Source organism: Mustela nivalis, assembly GCF_964662115.1.
Source record: "Mustela nivalis genome assembly, chromosome: 2".
Lineage (NCBI taxonomy): Eukaryota > Metazoa > Chordata > Mammalia > Carnivora > Mustelidae > Mustela > Mustela nivalis.
The window spans coordinates 17,044,202-17,066,938 of record NC_139021.1 but is presented as its reverse complement, the minus strand read 5'-3'; the positions used below and the strand labels follow the sequence as shown (position 1 = coordinate 17,066,938).

General features: G+C 50.9%; 1 protein-coding gene across 2 annotated transcripts in view; it reads left to right on the top strand.

The window, feature by feature from the left end:
* The window catches only part of ZHX2 (zinc fingers and homeoboxes 2), a 156,149-nt gene that overhangs the window by 15,108 nt on the left and 118,304 nt on the right, over positions 1-22,737 (top strand). Inside the window, exon 1 of one of the 2 annotated variants that reach the window (XM_082721772.1) lies at positions 18,299-19,126. The exons of the other annotated variant lie outside the window; for it this stretch is intronic. The gene's annotated coding sequence lies outside the window, so the exon portion shown is untranslated. Of the gene's footprint in view, positions 1-18,298; positions 19,127-22,737 lie in introns of those variants that run through there. 2 annotated transcript variants of the gene reach the window in all.

The window sequence follows — 22,737 nt, the reverse complement described above, 5'->3', positions numbered from 1 at the left end:
AAACCAGGAGGTAGTGGGTGGTATGTGAATGTTTGGTGAGTTATTTCTATCCCGTGAGGCCCAGGGTTGGGGCTGTGATACTTCAGCAAGTCATTGTTCCTCTCAGCCTTGCCAAGTATCGGGGAGTAAAGAGGATCGGTGGCAAAGCCCAGAATCGAACACAGCTTCTTAACACTTAGTCCAGCGCCATTTTGGCTTCTAAGGTCAGTGCTCAATTGTCCCGCCCAGTGGGTTGTGGAGGAGGGGTCCTGATGCTTAGAAGGCCCCCCACAAACATTAAAGATAAGAAATGTTTGCAACATATTTACCTTTCCTATATTTCATGGAAGACCATTACAATTTGGTTTGACATTGAATGTCCAGTGTGGCCTAAAGAAAATGAACTTGAACGAGCCCATATGTACCCCCAAGCACGCAAGATGCCAATGCAAGGGTAACTCTGAGAGCCAGCGTTTGTGTCGAGCATGCAGTGTACCAGGCAGTCTCAGCTCTGTGTGGGTTCATTAATGTGCGCCACCCAACTTCCCGAGAGGGTCCTGACTCTCTCTCCTCCTGAGAGAGGCCTGCTTATCTGCATGTAACAAACGAGGAGCGTCAGAGGCTCTGGGAGGTGACATGGCTGTGAAGCCCAACTTCACAGGCAGCACTAGCTGATTCTCAACCCAGCACTCAATTTGTGAGGTTGGGAGTATGTTGAGGATGCAGGAAAGGCTAAGGATTAAGTAGCAGTGCTATTCATGTGAGCTGTTGAATGCTTTGGGGTTATGCAGGCATGCCTCTCCTTTTCAAGGTGTACGGAAAGTGTTCTGGAAGCTGGCCACTTTGTCTGTCCAGGAAATAGTCAAGCACCTACTTTGCATCAGGCACCATGCTATATAGTAGGGATTCTACAGTGGTGGACGAGATACTATTTTCAATCTGGGTTTGATATATTCCTCAATGGAACTTCCTAGATTTAAAAAAAAAAAAATGTCCTTGAAAGATAACCTCCAGATCATGTATTTGAGTTTTGGCTTCAAAGACATGGCATGCAGCTGCTGGGCTCTGCTTCAGAAGTCGGGACCCTCTTCAACCAGTCGGTCCTTCACTTAACCAGCCCAGCCTCTGCTGGTTACAAACTGTGCACTAGTTTGTGTCTCAGTCAGCCAACCAATAATAAAGCCAACATTTGAGATTACCTAGTCTGACCCTCTGAGGTTTTGTCTTTTTTTTTTTTTTTTAAGTTGTATTTATTTATTTGACAGAGAGAGAGCACAAGCTTGGGGAGTAGCAGCGAGAGGGAAGGGGAGAAGCAGGCTCCCCATAGAGCAGGGGGAGCCTGATGAGGGACTTGATCCCAGGACTCAAGCTGAAGGCAGTTGCTTAACCAACTGAGCCCCCCAGGCGCCCTCTCTGAGATTTTAGTAGAAGTAACCAAGGCTCTAGGATGTGAAATGCTCAAGGCCCTTATTCTTTAAAATGTTTCAATATCAAAGCTCCCTCCAGAATAACAGATTTTACCAATGATACAAAAAGTATTCCTCCCTTTTCTGCACTTCCATTTATGAATGTTAAGGATACAGTGTTTTGCCTCTCATAGGCACTTGACACCTTTGATCTTAGGCCTTTTCACTAACCTAGTGCCCAGGGCGGGGCGGAAAAGCTGACAGCCTCCTCTCCTGCCTCACCTCAGACTTGAAGTGTGGTTAAGGGAGCCCCCATTCTTCCCTTCATCACAGAAAAGGTGAAAGACACGTACACGTACAACATCAGATTATTAGCAGTGAACCTGGGCTAGAACCCTGTGCTTTTTCCTTGTGCTTTGCTGTGTGTGTGTGTGTGTGTGTGTGTGTGTGTGATTTTCTTGCTTGTATGTTCAGTATTCGATTTTTATATGAAGCTCTCTCCCAAAACTAATCATTTTAGACTTCCAGGGTCAGGAGGTGGTGGCGGGGGGAGATACACATGCAGAAGTATGTCTATGAGACGGTTTTGGAGAACTTCACATTTTTTCGCTCAGGGTTTGAAGTGTGGCGTTTGGGCCCCCAGAAAGTAATAGTGTGACTTGGTTATCTCCTGGGAGGCGAGGACTTGGTTTTCATGATGCTGGTAACCCGATGAGGGAAACTGCAGGGTTCCATCTCCCTGACTGTGAGCAGCTTTCTGTGTAGGTGTCCGAGCTGGATCCCGGGGTGTGGGCAGCCTCCCTCATTCTGGGATTCTGGAGGAGTCCTGTCCTCCTGCTGCCCACCAGCCTCTGCTTTGCATGAATAACAGGCATTTGAATTTACTGATGAGAAAAACAAAATGCTTTTGACTCCTCTCACTCATCTGGAACAGCTGGAATCCATGTGTCTTGCAGGTCAGATGAACTTGACCGCGGAAGACACCAGCGATCATTATGCCTCATCCTGGCTCCCTCCTGTCCTGCCCTGCTCCCCCTCCTGGGTTCACATGGGCCCCTAGCTTTTCTGCTCTGCCAGACACCCTGCAGGGAAGCTGGTGGCAGGCCTACAGCGCCTTCTGGGAGGGGTGCTGGACAGCACAGCAGAGCCCTGAGCTGCGGCGGCCACCCGTTGTGCAGAGTAGTTGCTCAGTAAATATTTGTGGAATCTCCGAAGCAGGCAACACCCCGGAGCCCCCCATGACCTGGATCTGGGACACAAGCTGTTGGGAGATTGGGCACATGGGCCATTTGTTCTGGCAACGAATGAAACATCTTGGCCCTGTGTGCTTCTCCCCTGTGTGTGTAACTCTGAGTGCAGGTGACCAGCAGAGGCTTGCCTTGGTCAGGAGCATAGCTGGTGGTCCCTCTTGAGCCAGGTCATTTTCCAAGGGAGGAGAGAGCAGGGGTGGGTGGGGAGACAGGCTGGGAGGGACAGAGGATGGAAATCACATGAAACTGCCTAGCAAACAAACAAAGAACCTAGGTTTCCTTCCCCCAGGTGAAAACCAGGTGAGAGGCTTGCCCGAAGGACTTCCGAAAGCAGAAGAAAAACCTGCAGCTGGAGGTTCTCTCATGTGTCCACAGGTGCTCATGCACACACACATCCAAAACACAGCACAGCTAGGAAGTTTCATGGTTTTGAATCCTTTGTATTGTGTACAACTTTAATAGCAGAAAATACACATTGAACTAACGGTTTGTGTCGTAAGTTCTGAGTTAGAGAGACTCAGCTCTGCAGATCAAGGCTTTCCATGAATGAGGAGACCATACTGTGTAGTGTTTGCTTAAAATAACAGCCCGTGAGAAAATTCTTAACCCTGGGTTTGCAGAGAGGCTCTATTTATTGCTAATTACCTCCTTCACTGGGGGCACCTATCACAACATTCTCAGGGGGATACAGGGCAAAGTATCATTTTTAATAAAATAATTACTCGAGTACACATATTCCTACAAATTTCCCCTAATGCCCCTTTTTTTGTGAAGTGAGTTTCATAGGTTGGGACTTGATGTCTTTCCTCACAGGCAGCATTGTGACAGGGAGCTTACATCTGGGGGCTCTGGGAACACTGGGGGACACGTTCCTTTCAGAAGAGAACTCGAGAAATTAAGGAAGCGGAGATGTTGGTAGTGTCCTCGCAACCCCCAAATGCACATTTGGAGAAGAATAGCTATCAGCTCTGGGCAGTGGCTGTCTTTCTGTTCAGATGGGTCGACGTGGAACTTCTCCACTACTCTGGAATGAGTATGTGGCCTGAAAGAAATTCCAGGTCCAGAGGCGGGTCAGGAGGCCTGGGCACACCCAGCGCAGCCACCGACTACCCCGCTGACCTAAGAGCAGGTCATTCATTTCCTCTAGAGCCTTAGCTTCCCTGCTTGTAAAGTGGGGGTGGCCTTACAGCCTTGGAGTCACTTTCCCTCTGCGAAGTCCATAGGTTCCTCTCTGTCCACTCCAGGTTGGCAAGATTCCTGCAGGTAGGGCTGCCTGTCAGAGGCCCACGGCCACCCTGGCTCCCTCAGAGCGGCCTGTTGACTCAGACCTTTCTGGAAACCTTGTACAAAAGAACTCGACTTTCCACTGAAATTGCCCATGGAACTATGGTGACGTTTCCTTGGAAAACCCACGTGGTGTTGAGCAAGCAGCCTGCTCCACGCAGCTGCTGATAGTCCAAACTCCCAAGGCAGCCGCTCTGCAACTGATTTACAGGGAAGCATCGAGAAGGGACGGCTGGAGGGGGTGGACTGGGGGGGGGGGTGCAGGGGGGAGGCGGTGGCTGGAGGGAGGACTGGCAGGTTCTCAGGTCCCGGTGCCTGGCTGGAAAAGTTAATGGGCCACCTCCGTGAGCGGGGCAGAGCTGGCCGGGCTGCCCTCCCAGCCCGCCTCCTCTGGAATGCCGTGTTTATTTACGGCTCTGTGGATCCCTGTTTCTCTTGGGAAATCACTTCTCCCAGGGCTGGGGGAAGCTGGCAGGATGTCTCCAAAGAAGGCTCCCTTCCCCCGCAGCTAGCGCTCTCGGAGACCAGGGGGTGGCATCGGGAGAAGCTCTAGAAGAGGGGGAAGTGGGTCCGCAGGTGGTGCTGGGGACGGCTGCACCGGGAGCCTGACCGAGCCCCCTCTCCTTCCCCCCTTTCCGGGTTCGGAGCCCAGAAGGAGGCTGGGGACTGAAAAGTGAAAGCAGCCAAGCAGAAGCGGATTTCCCTCTCCCTGCCCCCACCCCGCCCCAGCAGACAACCCCAGGATGACGGCAGGAGCAGGGGTGCGAGGGCTCTTAGGTTAGTAGGTGGTGTGAGCCAGACTCGGTGGTTTCACCATCTGGCGTCTTTCTATTCAAGGCTGGGATGGTGGCTCCGGGCCCATCTCACAGTCACTCCTCCTCGCTTCCTCCGGGGACTCGCGTCTCAGCTCTACTGCTCCGTCCACCGGAGGCCTTCCCCGGAGGGGTGTCCGCTCCCGGCCCCTCGAGACTCCCACCGCTCGCTCTCGGCACTGTCGAACTTTGGGGCCAGCTTGTTCTTGGTCGTGGGGGCTGTCTTGTGCCCCGGGAGGGTGCAGCAGCGTCCCCGGTCCTCCTCCGCTGGACCGATGCACCTTCCCTCCAGTTGGGACGACCCAGAGTGCCTCCAGATGCTGCCAGATGTTTCCGGCGACCGGTGAGGGGGGGCGGGGGGACAAGGCCGGCCCCTCCCTCTGCCAACCATGAGCCCGAACCACGCTCTCCCTTCTGTTTTCTTCACAACTGTCTTCAGGCCTCTTCACTCTCTGACCTTGTTTCCTTGCTGGATGCCCAGCAGCTCCTTATACTCACCTGAGCAGCTTAAAAAAAAATCCCCAGCCAGGCCACACCCCGGGTAATTTGGTGGGACTCTTGGGAGAGACTTTATAAAAGCTTCCCGGGGTGGGGAGGCTGGGGGTAGTTGCTGGGCAGCCCTGGGGGGTGGTGAGGGGGAATCACAGCTCTCTCCCTCTAACACTCACTGCGGGAGGGAGGAGCTCGGTGGCCTTGACCACAGCTGTAAGCACCGAGGGGGCTGCCTGGCACATAGTAGGACTTGGCACTGAGATACCGTGAATGAGCAAAGGCTCCGAGAACCCATCCTCCCCGGTCGGTGTTCTTTGTTCTTTCATTGCTGTCAGGCATTCATTCAACAAACACTCACTGAATGCCTGCTGTGTGCCAAGGCCGGTGCTAGACGGGAGGGGATGCCAGGCGGAGTAAAACTTGACCCCGTCTTCTCGGCGCCTCCAGTCTCTTAGGAGGCAAATATGCAAAACTCGAGGTCGTCCGTAGAATGAGATCACTGCTAGGCTGGTGCTGTGTAGAAAGCAGCTAGAATGTAGACTAAGGAACTCCTCAAAAGACAGTAGAAAGGCACCTTGTTTCTCTTAGTGAGGTGGTGCCCGTACATGTTACATTTGACTCTCACGGTAGCAGAGCAGACTGAGGTACTGGGAGGCCACATGACTTCCGAGAGGGGTCACCTCCCTACCTGTGGCCCCGTCTGGACTCAAACCCAGACGTGGCTCCCTCGAAGGCCCAGGTTCCTTCCACCATCTGCTGCCGCATTGGGAGCCAAAACTAGAGCTCAGGATCCTGGGTTCCCTGTGTGCAGAGAGCACGTTCAAGCGAGTTACCAGAGTACGTGGGCCTGTGGGAGGCTGCAGGGCCCTCAGCCCTTCCTACCTGAGGGGGGAGGCAGGCGCGGGACTCACCAGCACTCAGCAGACCCCGCTCTGGGCTGCTCTGTAGGGGGCTGTCATCGCCCTGCACCTCAGGGCTGCCACTCGGGAGGCAAAGCAGGTCCGGAAACCAGAGAGAGCCCCCAAGCAAGGAAACCCAGGTGTCGGCAGTTAGAAGCAAGGCCGAAGGACCCCAAGGGAGGAAAGGCAAGGGGACGCCTGGCCGGCCACGGCAGCATCTGCTCGCACCCAGAGGAGCGCCTCCCAGCTATCGTTCTTGTGTTTTTAGTTGTCAGTCTCATTTTTGAGCACCTGTTGTATACGGAGCTCCAAGCTGGGTTCGAAGGTCCGAAATAGGCATTCTGCCCTGAAGGAGCTGGCAGTCACAGACAGGGGACCAGAGTGCTCTTTGCATAAACCTCCTCTCTGCAGACACCCGCCAGCAAGAAAGCATGCAGGTCCCAGATCCTGAGCTCAGCGCTCATGGCGCTCTGTGGCAGGACCCAGCCCCCTGGCGTCATTATCTCCGCCTGGAGCTCTCTGCTCCTGGAGTGTTAAACTGCATACAGCTCCTGAAAAAGCTTCATCTCTTTCTCTTCTCCCTCTGGACCTTTACACATTCCAGCACCTCTTCCTCGTTCCCAGAATAGCTCCCCACCATGAATGAATCAGGTTAATATCACCTCCTCCGGGAAGCCATCCCTGACTAACACACCAATCCAGGTGCCCTTGGCTGTCGTCGAGGTCGCTATTCTTCCTATCAGAGTAGTCGACACATGAGATCGTTGTCACATCTTATCAGTAAGCTTTGGGAAACCCACGGATGCCTGTGTCCTTTCCACTGGGCATTAGACTCAGCCTGGGTATGAAAGCTAGGCCTGAAGCAGCTCAGCTTCACAGCTTCCTAATTGTGGGGCTTGGGTCAGACTTTAAGCCTCAATTTTCCTATCCTGAGAAATGGGCACAGTAATGCTTCCCTCACAGGGGTGTTGTAAGCATTAGAGAAACTTAGGAAGATTGCCAAGAACACAGTAGATACAGGTATCCAAGTAAGAGTCCCAGCAGGAGATGGAATAGTGAGGGGAGTTAAAGAAGGGACCGTCTCCAGGGGGCTGGGCACGGGGTAAGCAGAGTCAGTAAGAAATGGGAAAACTGTGAGCAAGCAGCTGAAGGGCCTACACCCCCTCCCCAGCCCAGGCATGAAGGGGCAAGGGGGGGTGGCCACTGGAGCTTAAAGAGAGGCTGTCGTATGTAATAATAGGAGGTAAGAACCAACATTCATTGTGTGCCTATGACGGCCAGTCACTGTTCTAAATCACTTAAGCTGCATTTATGGGGGCGGAGGTATTCCTGTTTGTCCCATTTGGCAGATGGGAAAGCTGAGGCACAGAAAGATTCATTTGGTCTGGGTCCCAAAGTTGGGGGTGAGACCTCACTGTCCTTTGACTCTCTGCTCTGTGCTGGTTCCTCCCACTGGTAGAATGCACCTGGGAGCTCCGGGGGGAGGACACCCGCTGAGATGGCCCACAGGGGCCACAGAGCAGAGTAGAGCAGGGTGGAGAGGGGTTCTGTGGGACGAGGGGAGGCAGTGCAGCCCAGAGGGCAGTTGGCGAGTGGGAGCTTCTGTGGCTTCTGCTGTCCCTGTGCACCCTGTGCTTGGGCCACCAGAATATGGGACAAGCCTGGCTGGTGGGCGGGCGCAGATATGTCCCAACTGACTGGACGAAACACTGGCTGGTGAACCAGGAATCGTAGCCATATCACCTAGGCCCTAAAGGGGCATCTTTACTGAGTAACGAAATTGAAACTATCATCCCTTTAAGCTTCTGGTAATGTAGGAGATGGATCGCTCCTAAGAGTTTTAATACTATTACATATTTGTTGACTCGGTGAATTCTTTCTGACATTTATTCAGGATTTCCAGACTGCATGGGAAGGAAAACAAAACACCGTCGTCAAGGTTATAGGTGCAGATAGAAAAATCGGGATTTCCATTCGGATTGAAATGTTAGGCATTTGCAGGTGGCTTGTGAATTTAGAGGGAGAGTTTAGCACTCCCGTCTGAGACCACCCAACCTGGATGCAACAGGTGATGTCCTGCCAGGGGTCAGGTGATGTCCTGCCGGGGGGGGGAGGGGTGGCAGTACCCCACAGTCAAGAGAGAGCTCACGGTATGGACCATACAGGGCTTGGCGCAGACCAGGGTGGAGGAGGCTGGGCTGGCCATGGAAGCCTCAGTGGTAATATCTGACATTGGCTGTGCAATTCATGTCGGTAACACAGGTTTACTCAAGTGCCTATAACTGCCTTCTAGGGTGGGTTCTGTTCACAGACCCATTTTGGAGATGAGGAAACTGAGGCACCGGGAAACTAAGTAATTTGCCCGTAGTCCCCCAGGTGAAAAGTGGAAGACCCCTAATTCAAGTCCAGAGTCTGACTCAGATCTGCATCTCTTAACTGCGCTGTTTTTGTCTCTCCATCACATAAGGCCCTCTTACTTGACAAGTGAGATTCTGAGAGGGATAGTGACTTGTCCAAAGTCACCCCGCCTTGTTGGCAGGAGAGTCTGAATGGGTCTTAGGGACTGCTTCTGGCTCTGAACCATCCAGTCGCCTTGGGCAGCTCACTTACGTTTTGGTTTTTTTTTTCAGTCTACTTACTTCTCTGCAAAACGGGGCTAAGAATTATACCTTTGAATACTTTGAAGAGATGACTAATCATGTCTGCCCTGACTCCTTTTAGATGCAAGGACCATGTATGATGTATGGGGACGCCTCGGGTAAACTGCAGGGGCTGGAACAGGGTTCTGATAAGAGCACGTGTAAAGCCGCGGGCCTGGTCCGCCGAGTTCAGAGCACACAGATTAACCCACACAATTCGTCGTTCCAAATTTATCATCCTCAACACACTCCTTCCCGATCTACAGCTGAATTCCCAGTTACAGCGCCGGGAGTAGCTTGCCAGAGCACCAAAGCCAGCGAGAGCACAAAGATTTGAACCTGGCCAGTCTGGGTGGGAGCTCCTAACGAGGAGCTGTTATTAACAAAGTTGGCAATGTTACATTTTGCACAGCGCCCATCCTCTCAAGCTCTAGCTATAACCACGAAATAAAGGAAAAGCTTTTCTTTAGAAAACCTGGATCTGGAAGGGACTGGTCTTTTTTGCAACATCCTAGCAGAGAGGAGCATAATGCTCTTTGTAGCGTCTTCCAGGATGACAGTGAGGAAGCAGCTAGAGGCTGTGGGCCTCAGAGACCTGCCCTTGGAAGTCACGTTGGCAGTGCTATCAGAGGGTACGGAAGTGGCTGGAAGAGGAAAAAACCCAAAGAATCTAGAAAGAAGTGCTGGAAACAAACCCCCCAGGGACAAAGAAAGTTCACTTAGGTATAGTCCCATGGTGTTTCTTAGTTATGTCCTCTGTGAATGATTTTGGACAACAGGTGACCCCAGAAGCCCTTGTGGGCCTATGTGCCTGATGTGACCTGAGCCACATCCTTTACCAAGCCCCAGACAGCTTGGCTCTGGAGTGTAAAGTTTAAGAGCAGGACCAGAAGTGAGGCAGACCTGAGTTTGAATCCACACTCCACCCTTTTCCAGCTGTGTGACTTGAGGCCGCAGGACGCTCCCGTTTATTCATCTGTAAAAAGAGGCAGTCATTCTATCTATATCAGCTAAGATGTTTTGCAGATGATGGGAAATCCCATACTTCAAGAAGGGACCACCAAAAGAACCAGGGTTAGAAAAGGTAGCCTACGGGGGGTATGTTGGTGGGAATTAGTTTTTATCACAAGCTGGTGGTTTTCACAATGAGCCTCTGTAGTATTTCATGTCTTAATTATGAGCATTTACTTCTTTGCTAAAAGTAGTCTTAAGGCATTTTACAAGATCATGTAAACCCAGCACCATGCCCAGTGCTTGGCAAATAGTAAGAGTTTAATAAGTGCAGGCTGTTCATTTCTGGGTCCCTGGATGACTTGCTGTCACTAGTTCCTGAATATTCCAGGAAGGCGGTCTGGGCTTGCGGTTTCTGCAGAGAGCAGCGGAGTGCTCCAGAATTATGGTGGGCAAGGGGAACAGGTGTGGTTTGGACAGATCTCTTCTTGCCAGATGAATCGACTTGCTTCCTTACCCTTATGCCAAGCCCCCGCCGCCAACTCCTGGCAGGCAGGGCTTGCCCCTAGACTAGCTAGTGATGGTCTTAGGTGTTTTAAATCTCCAGGTTCCCTGGACTGTGTCTAAGGCTGTTTGGCCAAGGCTGTGAGAGGGAAGAGTGGTGGTCAATAGAAGCAGTCATGGGCTCACCAAGATCAGACTGAACCAGATGTGCTTGTTTTTTCAGAAATGGCTTTGAGGCTGGTAGATGAGGAAAACACCACAAGTCAAGCCTCTCTGGTTTTCATCAGGCTGTTTGAGAAAGTCACTCGTGAGCTCCCGGCGAACATGATGGAGAAATGTCGAATGACACCACCAGATAAATGCAGGTTAAATGGCTTCACGCCAAACGGCGTCAACAGATTGGAGTAAAATTGTCCGGACTGAGGTTCCCGGTGGCGAGCCTGGATCTCTGGGCTCACACTCCTATTCCAACCTACGTGCTAGTTCTAGAAGCCATCCAGTGTTCTTATGAGCTGTAATGATACATGAAGACCCTTCCCCTTTAAAAACCTTAGTTTTCTCATCTGTAAAATGGGGATTTTCTCATCTGTAAAACTGCCTCCCCAGTTTTGTTCTGAGGATTAAACCCCTGCCTCATTGGCTTGTTGGAGGGACAAGGCAAGGAGAGAAACCTGGTCGTACCGTGCCTGACACCTTGCAGACCTTCAGCCCCTGGTCACTTGCATTTCGCTGTGGTCAGGGAGAACATGAAGCTGGGAGCCATGGTGAGTCTGTTGGCTGAGGGACACAGCCTCCCGGAAGATCTCAGGAAGAATGGGCTCTATCTAGTGACTCCTAGAACAGCATCAGACTCCACGTGAGCGAGACACAGAGGCCTGAGGCGCCCAGATCCTGGGTGGGAAAGGCTCTAGGGACTGCAGGTCCATGTTCGGGGGTGGAGGGGCAGCAGTGGGGAGAGGATGATAGATATCCTTGAACAGCCTTGGTAGCAGAGTGTGTCCGGAGTGCAGCACTGGGAATAGCGCCTCTTCTGGGACACAAGCCTCATTGTGGAACTGTGCTCAGTTTGGAGTGATATCTGCTGTGTGGGACACCCACAAACTAGTAAGTCCAAAGAGAGTAACTAGGATTGTAGGCAGTCTGGAATCAGGCAACATTAAGGCTTCGCTTATTTAAATTTGGAACATTTGGAGTTTTAGGGGTCAGAAATGGCCCAACCCTGTTACCTGACGAGGTTCAGGACCCATCAAGAGGGACGCGAGCGTCAGACAGGTGGAGATTAGAATATCCACTCTGTTCCCCACAGAACCAGGCTAGTGAGCATGACTTCCATCCATCTGTTGGCTGGAAGGTCTCTCTAGCACTCCCTGTCCTGCGATAAAGAACCCAACGAGGGAGCTGCGAGCTTGTGGAGCAGACACACTTAACTCAGGGCCGTTGCTGTTGTCTGGCGGGGAAGCCGGAACAGGCCGACTACAGCAGTGGTGTTTGCAGCTTAGCCTCGCCGAGTCGAGAAATGGACGAGTCACTCATCTGGCAACCAGATGCTTTACTCTTCTTACAGGCCTTCATGGGCGAGGGGGATGGAAACTGTCCAGGTGTCTGGGTGAGGATCCCTCCTCACGGAAGGACGACAGGTCAGGAGTAAGAATCCCCCTTTCACATTTAGGAAGGCTGCCCGAAATTCAGTAAGCACTTTCTTGGTGTACAGAGTGCTTTCTTCTTCATCCGTCCATCCGTCCATCCGTCCGTTCACTCATTCAGTGAATCTGCACTATTGACTGATCACCTGTAATGTGCCAGGCAGTCTTCTAGGCTCTCGGGGAACAGAACCAAAAGAGAATCCTGCCCTTATGGAACTGACCTGCCCTTATGGAACTTGGCCTGGGAGGAGACAGACAATTAGTGATAATCATCATAAGTAAGAAATCCAGGTACTACGCTAGAAAGTGATAGTTGCTGTGGAAAAAAACAGTAATCCAGTATTTGAAAATGGTGAGGGAGTGGGCCATGGGGCTATTTGAGGAAAGAGCATTGTAGGCGTGGGACAAAGCTGGGGCAAAGGCCCTGTGGCAGGAGCGTGCCTGAAGGGTGGGAGAAAAGCCAGGAGACAGACGTGTAGAACAGAAGTGAAGGGAGGGTCGTGGGCCAGGAGGCACGGGCACTGGGTGGCCTAGGGCCTTGAAGGCCCCACTCAGGACCCTTGTCTGTCTTTGTGTGGGACGCATTATTTGCTTCACAGCACATGATAGGGTGTGATGGGATGGTTCTTCCTATTATCCCTTTTTATAGATGAATAAACTGAGGTTCACAACCAAACTCTCTGTATTTTACAACTGAGAAAATTATGACCCAGAGAGGAGTGACTTGCTCAAGGCCAGAGTGGGCAAAATGGCACTGGACTAGGACTTGGGCCCACTGATTCTCAGCCCACAGCCCTTTCTCCCACATTTCTGCCCCAGAAATTAACTTCCTTTGAAGGAGGGGACTCTGAGTCTCTCTGGCAGATGCAGATGTAGATCAGAATCTTCTTTCTGTTGAGGGGTTTGGCATGAGAAAGCTGGGAAGCACGCATGTTAATAAAGACTGGACGAGGGGCACCTGAGTGGCTCAGCTGCGTAAGCATCTGACTCTTGATTTCAGCTGGTCATGATCTCAGGATAGCGAAGTCGGAGGCTCCACGCTCAGTGGGGGGTCTGCTTGAGATTCTCTCTCTCCCTCTCCCTATGTCCCTCCCCACCTCAAATAAATAAGTACATCTTTAAAAAAGAGAGAGAGAGAGAATAAACACCAGATGAGTCAAAGTCCATTGGCTGTAATATGACCACTGTAGCCATTCTAGTAAATTCTGGTATGTGCTGATTGCTTCCTATGTACAGTCCTATTGTGAACTTCTGCTATGTATTCATTCATTTATTACTCATGATCACCCTGAGGGAAAAGTACTGTTCTTACCCTCGTGTTACAGTTGAGGAACTGAGGCACAGAAAGATAAACTGCTCACGGTCACAGCGCCAAGTGAAGAGCTGAGCTAGACTCAGAGTTCAGGCAGTCCGGCTTCAGAGTCTGTGCTTTTAGCCGCTCTGTTCGCCCAGATGGACCAGACCCAAAGGAGGTTTCACCAGCTGCAGGATATGGGTCGCCAAAAGCCTGTGTCCATTTCCCGTGAGCAGCTGGGGAGTGGTTGAGAACCACCTTTCACTTTCCCACATTCTTACCTGAAAGATGCTCCTTTCTCGAAGCTTCCCCCTCAGACACGCGAGAATTAACTGGCTCTGAAATAATTCACCCGCCTATGAAAGAAGTCCCAAGTAGCTCCACTCTCTCATCCCCTCTGTGACGGAAAGCACGATTGCCTGTGCTTGGAGTTCTGTTAGGAGAGAAAGAAGCCATCCCCGTGGGTGGAAAACTGGTCTCAGTATATGCTGATCGCATCATAGTAATGATGACACGCATCTCTGTGGTGCTGACACTTTCCAGCAGGCTGTCACACTCAGTCATTGCGTCAACCAGTCCCACGAGGGTTCTGGGTTGTCACCATTTTATAGATGAGGAAGCTGAGATGAAGGGGGGAAGGTTACATGATTTGTTTAGTCACACCAGTGGTGAGTGGAGAAAGACTTGTACCCAAGTCCATGTCCAAGTCCATACCCAAAGCTCTAGCTGCCACTGTATGCTGGCGGAGCGGCCATACTCAGTTGATTGACTGTATTTGTAGCCACTAAGACTGCGGGTTTCACCCCTGCTATCTTGGATCAGGGCGTTCCTATGACCTTTCGTGAGTAAGCTGAAATGGGTAAAGCAAAGACGTGATTACCGTTAACTTCTATGGGAAATATTTTAGCACTCCCAGACCCCCAAAACCACCTCTCTCAGACTTTTCAGGTACCTTAGGACACATCTTGCTCACAGATGCACAAAGCCGAGAGCACAGATGCTCGCAGACACACATCAGAGCTCTGGTGACATCAGGGACCTAGCGTAGGTTCCCGGGGAAGGAACTGGGTGCGGCCCCCCTCCCTCCTCGGGCTCGGGCTGCCTCTCTGACCACCGTGGCAAAACCAGCACTGAATGCCATCTTTGCTTTTTGCCTTTTTTTCCATAAAAACAAAGTGGATTTCTTTCCATTAGCGAAACCAGGTACTAACATAGGTCATTCCAGAATGCCAAGTGGCTTCACACACACTTTCACAAAGGGGATACCTCTGTATTCTAGATGTGAGCCCTTCAACCATGCTTTTATTATTATTATTCTATTTATTCTATTATTTATTATTTTATTTATTATATTATAATATTATTATTCTAGATGTAAGCCCTTCAACCCATCTTTTTTTCTGCTGAAAACAAGCATAAAGAAGCCATGGCAAATTCCTGGGTATTTACTTTAAACTCAAAAGCTGTTGGAGACACCGGTTTCTAGGACCAGGTTTCCACTAAAAAAGATGGGTGTTTTTCCCCCAGGATCTGGCTTGCTGGGTCTGTTGTACCAAATTAGGTTGCCGATGGATTAACACCCATTGGCCACGTTGAGGAGTTTGTGTTGATATTACTGTTGTGAAAAAGCACATATTGGTCCCCAGCATCTATATGCCTGTGACTCGCGTTTTTTTTGTTTTTTTTTTTTTTCCTCTCTTTTCCATTGCACGCAACTTTTGCTTACAGACTCCTTGGCATAATTGACACATTGGCTCAGGCCTCCAAGACTGCCAACTTGGAGCCTTGGATCAGTGAAATCAGTTATGACAGATGTGATTATTTACAAGAAAATAGAAGTCACTATAATTAGACCTTCTAAGGAGTACATTTGGGTGGAGAATGAGAAGGCACAGTCTAATCTGGCGTGTGGTGTTTGGATTTGAGCCCTGAACAGGTTCTTCTCTGCTCTGTGAAAGAAGGTGTTGGGGCGTCTGACACCCTCCACACACACTACCATTTATCAATTCTCATGACGGAGCTATTGATAGATAGAAAGGCGAGGTGGTAGAGTGAGCATTGAATTTGGCACCAGAAATGGTTTCAGTTCTCGGCTCAGCCACTTGTCCTTACATCAATATCTTTTTTTTTTTCAGTCATACAATGGGGATAAAAAAAGAAGCCCTATCTCATCATAGTGTTGAGAAAATTAAAAGTGATAAAGTAAGACAGGTGTCTAGCGTTGTGCCTGATAGAAGGCATCCTGCACAAAGTTCTTACCCGTCTGGAGCACAGCCCTCCATCTCCTCAAGCCTAACCTTTTTCATTGGAAAATACAAGTGAAAAACCATCTCATACAATGGCTGTGAGGGTTGAAGGAAATGAAGTCTGTGAAAAGGGCTTCATAACCTTTTGTTGCTATTTCATGCTTCCATCTTCCTATTATTATTATTTTTTTTTAATCCATAGTAGTTTTGATTTATTGCTTGCATCATGAGCCCGGCATGATAGTAAACAGGGTTGGCTTCTCTGGTAGGTACGCAGGTACAGAGTGCCTAGAGCTCACAATACTTTTAGGACCCTAGGAAATGTTTGATTTTAATTTCCCTTAAAATCAAAAGAAAAAAAAAGTGAGTATAATGAGAATGAATATAGGGGTGCCTGGGTGGCTCAGTCGTTAAGCGTGTCTGCCTTTGGCTGGAGTCATGATCCCAGCGTCCTGGGATCAAGCCCCACATCGGGCTGTCCCACTGCCCCTGCCTGTGTTGCCTCTCTCACTGTGTTTCTCTCTGTCAATTAAATAAAATCTTTTTTAAAATAATGAATATAAAATCAAATATAAAAATAATAAGCAGGGGCGCCTGGGTGGCTCAGTGGGTTAAAGCCTCTGCCTTCGGCTCAGGTCATGATCCCAGGGTCCTGGGATCGAGCCCCTCGTCGGGCTCTCTGCTCAGCAGGGAACCTGCTTCTCCCTCTCTCTCTGCCTGCCTCTCTGCCTAATTGTGATCTCTGTCTGTCAAATAAAAATAAAATCTTTAAAAAATAGTAATAAACAATCATAAGCATAGTGATTTATCTGACCTAGAGTATATGCTTCTTTATACCAATGCAATAGTAAAACTTAATTTTTTCTGTATTTTATTTGGGGCTTTTGTGTGTGTGTGTGTGTGTTTTCTTTTTGGTGGGTTTTTCTTGTTTTGTTTTTGCTTTTTTTAATGCTGGAGGGTACCCACAAAGGCAAAAATGTCTAGGGCTCACAAAAGATATATGCACCTTTAGTTGTAGGATCTTTATAAATGTTCGTTCTGGCATTCTCAGGAAGGCTTTTTTAAAATTCTCACTTTACAGATGAGGAAATTGAAGCTGCAGGAGATTAAGAAATTTACCCATAGTCACATGGCCAGCAAGAGGCTGTATTAGTCAGGTTGGGCTAATAGCTATAACAATACCCAAATTTTATTTTTATTTTTTTTATTTTATTTCTTTTTAAAGATTTTATTTATTTATTTGACAGAGAGAGATCACAAGTAGGCAGAGAGGCAGGCAGACAGAGAGAGAGGAGGAAGCAGTCTCCCTGCTGAGCAGAGAGCCTGATGCGGGACTCAATCCCAGGACCCTGAGATTATGACCTGAGCCAAAGGCAGCGGCTTAACCCACTGAGCCACCCAGGCGCCCACAATTCCCAAATTTTAATAGCTTAACACTTGAGGGTTCATTTCCTGAGAACACAATACAGTGTGTCTGTTTGGCAGACTGCCTTCCACACAGTGATTCAGGGACCCAGGCTCCTTCCCTCCGTGGCTCTGTCTCCTTGCACTCCTAGAAGTGCTCCCCATTCAGTTGGTAGAGAAAGAACCACAAGTGGGAGGTTTTTCTGGGATGTTTTTTAGGGCCAGACCTGGAATTGGCCCAGGGCACTTCTGTTGGCAGTCCATTGGCCAGCATGTGGTCACATGACCACGCCTTACTGCAGGGATGCCTGGGAAATGGAGTCCAGCCGCAAGTCTAGCAGGAAAAGAAGAACATGGATACTGGGGAGCACTCCCAGTCCCTGACACAGTGACAGTGTTGGATGCCAGCCCACATCTTTTGTACACAAAGCCCGTGTTCTTTCCACTCTATTTAGCTGATTCTTGTCACAAGCTCCTTTATGGGCCCTTTTCTCCTGCCAGACTTGCCCACTTACTGTGCCCAGCACCAGACTTTCACCTGCTCGGTCCCCGCTGCCGTGGTGGGTGCTGGGAAGAGAAATGCCTCCGGAAGGAGCTCCTCTTACCCTGGATCCGTGCTCAGGCAAGCTTGAGAAGGCTGTAGCCCAGGGCTGCGTTCTCTGTGTCTCCCGGTCCTGAGCCCACTGGGTGCTTCTGGGCACGTGCTAAAGCCAGGGAACACCTCCTCGGTATGAAATTAGAAGGCTGCATAGAAGGTTTCAGGGAGCAGGAGAAAAGAGGTTGGATCTTGGAGTCTTGGCTAGACCATGAGCCCTGGGCCAGGCCTCAGCAGTAAAGGGGGAGGTACCCCGGGATCTCAGCCCTCAAATGCTGCAATCCTGGTATGGCTGGTTATTTGCCAAAAATGAATCATGTGGCCTGCCCTTAATCTGTTAACTGATGTGTTGCCTTTGAACCCTCATGATGCTAAAGGACTAAACTGCTGGAGCCAGCTGGAGGCCAGATGCCCTCTGGATGTTTCCTCAACTGTAGGGCAAGCTCAGTGACCCTGGCAATGTTCTAGCAGGGCTGGTGTTGGTGGGCACCCAGGTCCTGCAGAATCAGGCCAACACCATCTGTTAGGAGACCCCTGCGTCTAGTCAGAATAGCTCCCTCCTCCAGGAAGCCCTCAGTGGTCCCTACCTGTTCAGAACTCAAGGCACTGGTTGCCATTCCACGTTAAGGTCCTGCATTGCCTTGTAACACTTGGCAGTTGGCACACAGCTCTCCTCCCGTCCCCTGTTAGTCTCTCACGCAGGCGCGAAACCCTGCTTAAAAATGTGTCTTGCTTCGAGACTTGGCATCCAGGACTCGCCCTGGGAAGAATTTGTTTTTGTTTTAATGCCGAGGACGTTTGCATGAAAACAGGATCTTTGTTGCTTAGGAATTGATCAACTCCTGCTGCTGCTTTTCTTTGCTAAAGTGCCAGCCCCATATTTGTCACAGGCAAGCGAGTGACGGTAGGGACAGCTGGGGCCTCCACAGATAAGGGGATCCTGGCCCTACAGGGAGGGCTGCAGAGGCCACAGAGTCCAAAGGGAATCCGGGATCCACCCAAGGCTGAAAAGAGCTTGCAGGTGAGCGGTGCCCTTGGCCGAAGAACCGTCTCATGAGTGAAGATTTTCCACGAGTCCAGTTTGTTCTAGATGTTTGGGGGAGAAGAGAAGCGGCAATACCTTAGGACATGGCCTCCACCTGCAAGGATAGAGAGTAAAAAAGATGACGTAGGAGTCGGTACGTGTAGCAGAGAGGCGGGAGGTGAGGAGTCGGGCAGACTCGGGGTCTGCTCCTTACCCGGCGTGTCTGCATGGACACGCTGCCTAACCTCTCTGCGCCCCACTCTCCCCCTGTGCGAAAGATCACCCATCTCTCGGGCTTATGGGGATTAACTCAGATGCTAATCGTTACGTGGTTGGCATAGTAGGCCCTCAATAAAGCCCAGCTATTATTACAAATATTAAAAATAACAATTCATAATAATACCAGATGCTCTCCATCCTAAGGAAGAGATATCCAGATGGCCACGGAAGGCTATTTAGAGAAAGGACTTGAACTAGATTTGACACAGCTGTGTCCACTGCAGCCGATTCCTGAGGAGGTTTTGGAAACAGTGTCCAAGAAATGGAAGTCAAATCTCCCACGTGAACGTGGAGGGGGTCTCCAGGCCCCCTGCTCTGCAGCACCCCTGCCCCGGCCACCACCCAAGTGTGGCCCCAGCCTGGCCTGACAGACATCCCCAAAGAAGGGACAGAGATGAGAAACGCCTGGGGTGACCACCCGACCGGTAAGACCCTTCCTCTTGCTTCAGTGCTTGGCTTCCAGAGGGTAGTGGGGTGTTTATGTCCCCAGGCCCACGGGAGGCTAGACACCTTTCTCTCTCTGTGTCCTGAACATATGCTAATCAAAGCTGAGAGCCTGCAGAAAATATCTGCTTGGCAAAGCCCCGCTCCCTTGCCTTGGCTTGCCTACCCTCCCCGGGCTTCCCCGCCCATCTGCCCATCCAAGGGCGTCCATAAATCCAGCTTTCGGAGCCCTCAGGGGCTGGCAGGGCTGCCATGGACCTCAGTCACATTTCGATGGAAACAATTGAAAACCACTTGGCAAAAAAGAAGGGGTGACCTCATGTTTCGTAGCAAGAATACATTTTTTCCTCGCCATTCTTATTCAAGCCCTAGGGGCAAAACCGGCTGCTCTCCAATTCCGTCAGGCTGGGACCTTGGGGATCCCTATTGCTTTCTCCCCTGTCCCTGACCACCCCTCGCGGGGAAAGCACGGGGAGGCCGGGCTGCCAGGGCCGTCTGTGGCCCCTCGTGCAGGTCCTGGAGGAACAGACTGGGCCTCTCCCTCCTGACTGAGGGGGAGTCCTGACTGGCCAGGCGGCCTCCGTTCCCTTAGAGGCGAGCCTATGGCCACAGGGGCCTGTGGGCGGCCCATATATGGAGCCTGGGGAATGTGGGCTCTGGCAGGCCGCCTGGAAAAAATGGCCGTGTTCTGAGGGCCAACTCTGCCGAATTATAAATAGCACGGCCTCCCTTCCCTTCCAGCTTGCCGCGTCTGTCACTGAGGGTTCACAGTTTAAGTTGGAGAGGACCAAACAGGACCGGGGGGGCAGCGAGTGAGGGCGGGGGGAGCCCAGGAGTTGGAGCTGCTGCCTTGGAATCGATAGAGAGAGCTGTCCCCAGACCATGGGGCCGGGAGTGGGACACATTTGGAGGAGAGGGACTGCTGATCGAATGCATTATTATAAGCCAAATAAATATTGGCGGGGGCGGGGGAGCTAAGGGAACCTCTAAGGAGATGGTCTTAGAGCATTTAAAAAATAATAATAAAAATCAGCTGCCTAAGAATATGAGACCTTTCAGCTGTTGTGGCTTCTGCCCACAAAGGCCCATCCATGGTGTCTTCTCCCGGATGATTTCTCAGTGGGTTTTGTGTCTCCCTGACATGGAAGGAGCAGGGGCACGCACACCTTCTCCACAAATGTCTGCCTGTTTTGCTCACCACATGGAGGGTTATGAATTTAGAAGGCGTTAGAAAAAAAAAAGAAATAAAGGAGTGTACAGCTCTGGCTGTGGAAAGCCACCCAGCCGTTTATACTTGGGGAAGAGTGATCAGTAGATGTTCCAGCAATTTCTGAGTTCTGGACAGGGGAGGGCTGCTACCCCAGGGACCTGAAGTTCTCATTTGTGCCCTTGGCTTTGGTTGTACTGGGTGCTTCTGGGGCCAGGGGCCAGGTCTCCTGATACACTGCCCAGCCTTCCGTGATCAGAACTCCATGGCTGGAACTCGGGGAGCACTGCTGGGCACGATGGGACACAGACATCCCAGGCCGGGACACCCTCCACGGGGGTCAGGACCTTCTGTGCAAGAGAGCAGGCAGAGCTAGCCAGCGATCACTTGTGTCCTTTGTTCCAGAGCTTGTCACCCTGGCGTCCATCTCAGAGATTTGGAAGTGGGCTTATCGATTGGTTTCCTCCCTTCATAATCCTCATTTCGTAGCAAATGAGCAGTCTCATATGTGCCTGGAACTTCATGTGCAATCAAACATTAGAAGAGAAATTAAAGAGGAACAGACAAACCTTTGTATCTTTTGAACACTTGTCAACCGGAGATCTGTGGACCTCACTGGATTTGGGCAACCGGTCGGCATGAGGTCCGAGTGGGTGGACGTTGGAACTTGGCCTCATGTTAGATTTGGAAAGCCGGTCTCAGGGAGGGGCTTGAAAACGGTGCTTCAGGAGCCGCAGTGGGGGAGGTGCCTCGGAGGCGACGGGCCCTCGTCGCCATTTCAGACAAAGTAGGTCCACTGTTACCTGTGTTAGGTATCAGACTGCATCATTTGGAAAGGGGATGTCAGGTCTGAAAAAGATTGGAAACCACTGTTGTGGCTCACTGTGTCATTTTAGTGCTGTGTAAATGAAAGGGCAGGGGTTTTTCCCAAGGTCACAGCCCAAGGTCAAGACCTCCTCTCTGCCCCGGGCTAGCTTGCTCTGTGATTGCAATTCTCCTCTTGGGAAGGGAGATCCCAGAGCGTTGGGACAGGGGGACAAACGGGAGCATCTTATCAACACCCTTCCTTTGGTAACTGAGATCAACTGAGACCTTTGGTAACCTCCCCAGGGAAGGGAGGGGAATTTGTTCAAGGGACAATGAGTGGCCGATGTGGGACTTGAAGCCACAGCAGGTGCTCACTAAAAAGTCATGATGTGCTATCCGAACCCCAAATGGTGGTGTTTGATCTGGTCAAGACAGCTTTGCAGAGGAAGTGACACTGAGCTGCGAGGAAAACAATGACTGGTGACAAGGAGGCGGTGAGGGGCAGGGAGAGCATTGGAGCAAGGAGCCCCGTGGGTGCCTGGTCGGGTGCTCCCTACCGCTCCTGGGCAGCAGAGGCTTGGGGAAGGGAAGACCTCCCATCTGTCTGTGTTGACCTCTCGTCTAGGGCACGGTGAAGGTGAGTGGCATTACCACTGGCCTTCGGTGGGGGGAAGGCGGTTCTGTGGGCTCTTGGAGCAGTCCTCCCGCTGACCTGGAGCCCAGCTTCTCATGAGCAGAGCCTGCTCCCGAGAGAGGCGTTTCTGCGAAGCCCGGGCAGAAGGGCAGGCTGGAAGGCTTGGCTGTGGCTGGAATACGTAATGGGCCTCATCTGATGTGAGCGCTGAGAAAGTCCAGACAGCTTTCTCGAGACAGGAAAGGACATCGCAGGGACGGTGGGCTCCGTTCGCTGGGAAACTCCCTGTGGCCTCTGGGAGAAAATATTCATCTTTTTCTCAGGCTGTGTACTTTGCATGAGTATAGGCCCTATTCAGGGCCCCGGGCCTCGGGTGTACCATTCATTCCTTTATCAGAACTGGGAGACGACTTGGGTAAAGATCCCCGGAAAGGTGGACATTGATTGTGGTCACCCAGATACACTTTTCAAAATAAATACATGTTCTTTGCAACATAACATCCTAGCAAAAGGATTCCTGTTCTTATACTCTGCTCTCTGGGGAAAAGCAGTGTTCAGGCCATCTAGCGTAATCATGTGCTTACTATAGCTTCGTGAATCCCGCAGAACTCAGGGTGAGTCCAGGACAGCCCAAGAGAGAATGCAGGGCTTAAACCCAGAAGCCAAGCAGAGCCCCCCCTAGTCACTCCCACTTTCCTTTTTTTTTTTTTTTTCCTTTAAAGAGGGCTCCATGCCCAACATGGGGCTTGAACTCATGGGCCCATGACCCTGAGATCAAGAGTCATGTGCTCTACCAACGAAGCCCACCGGGCGCCCCCTCTCCTACCCTCTGAGATGCATTTGGAGGAGGGACTTCTGTGCAAAATGTCTTCCTTTGCATTCGTGAGATTCCTAGGCTCCATGCTGACATGCTACCTCGCTCCTGTGAGAGCCCGCAGATGCTC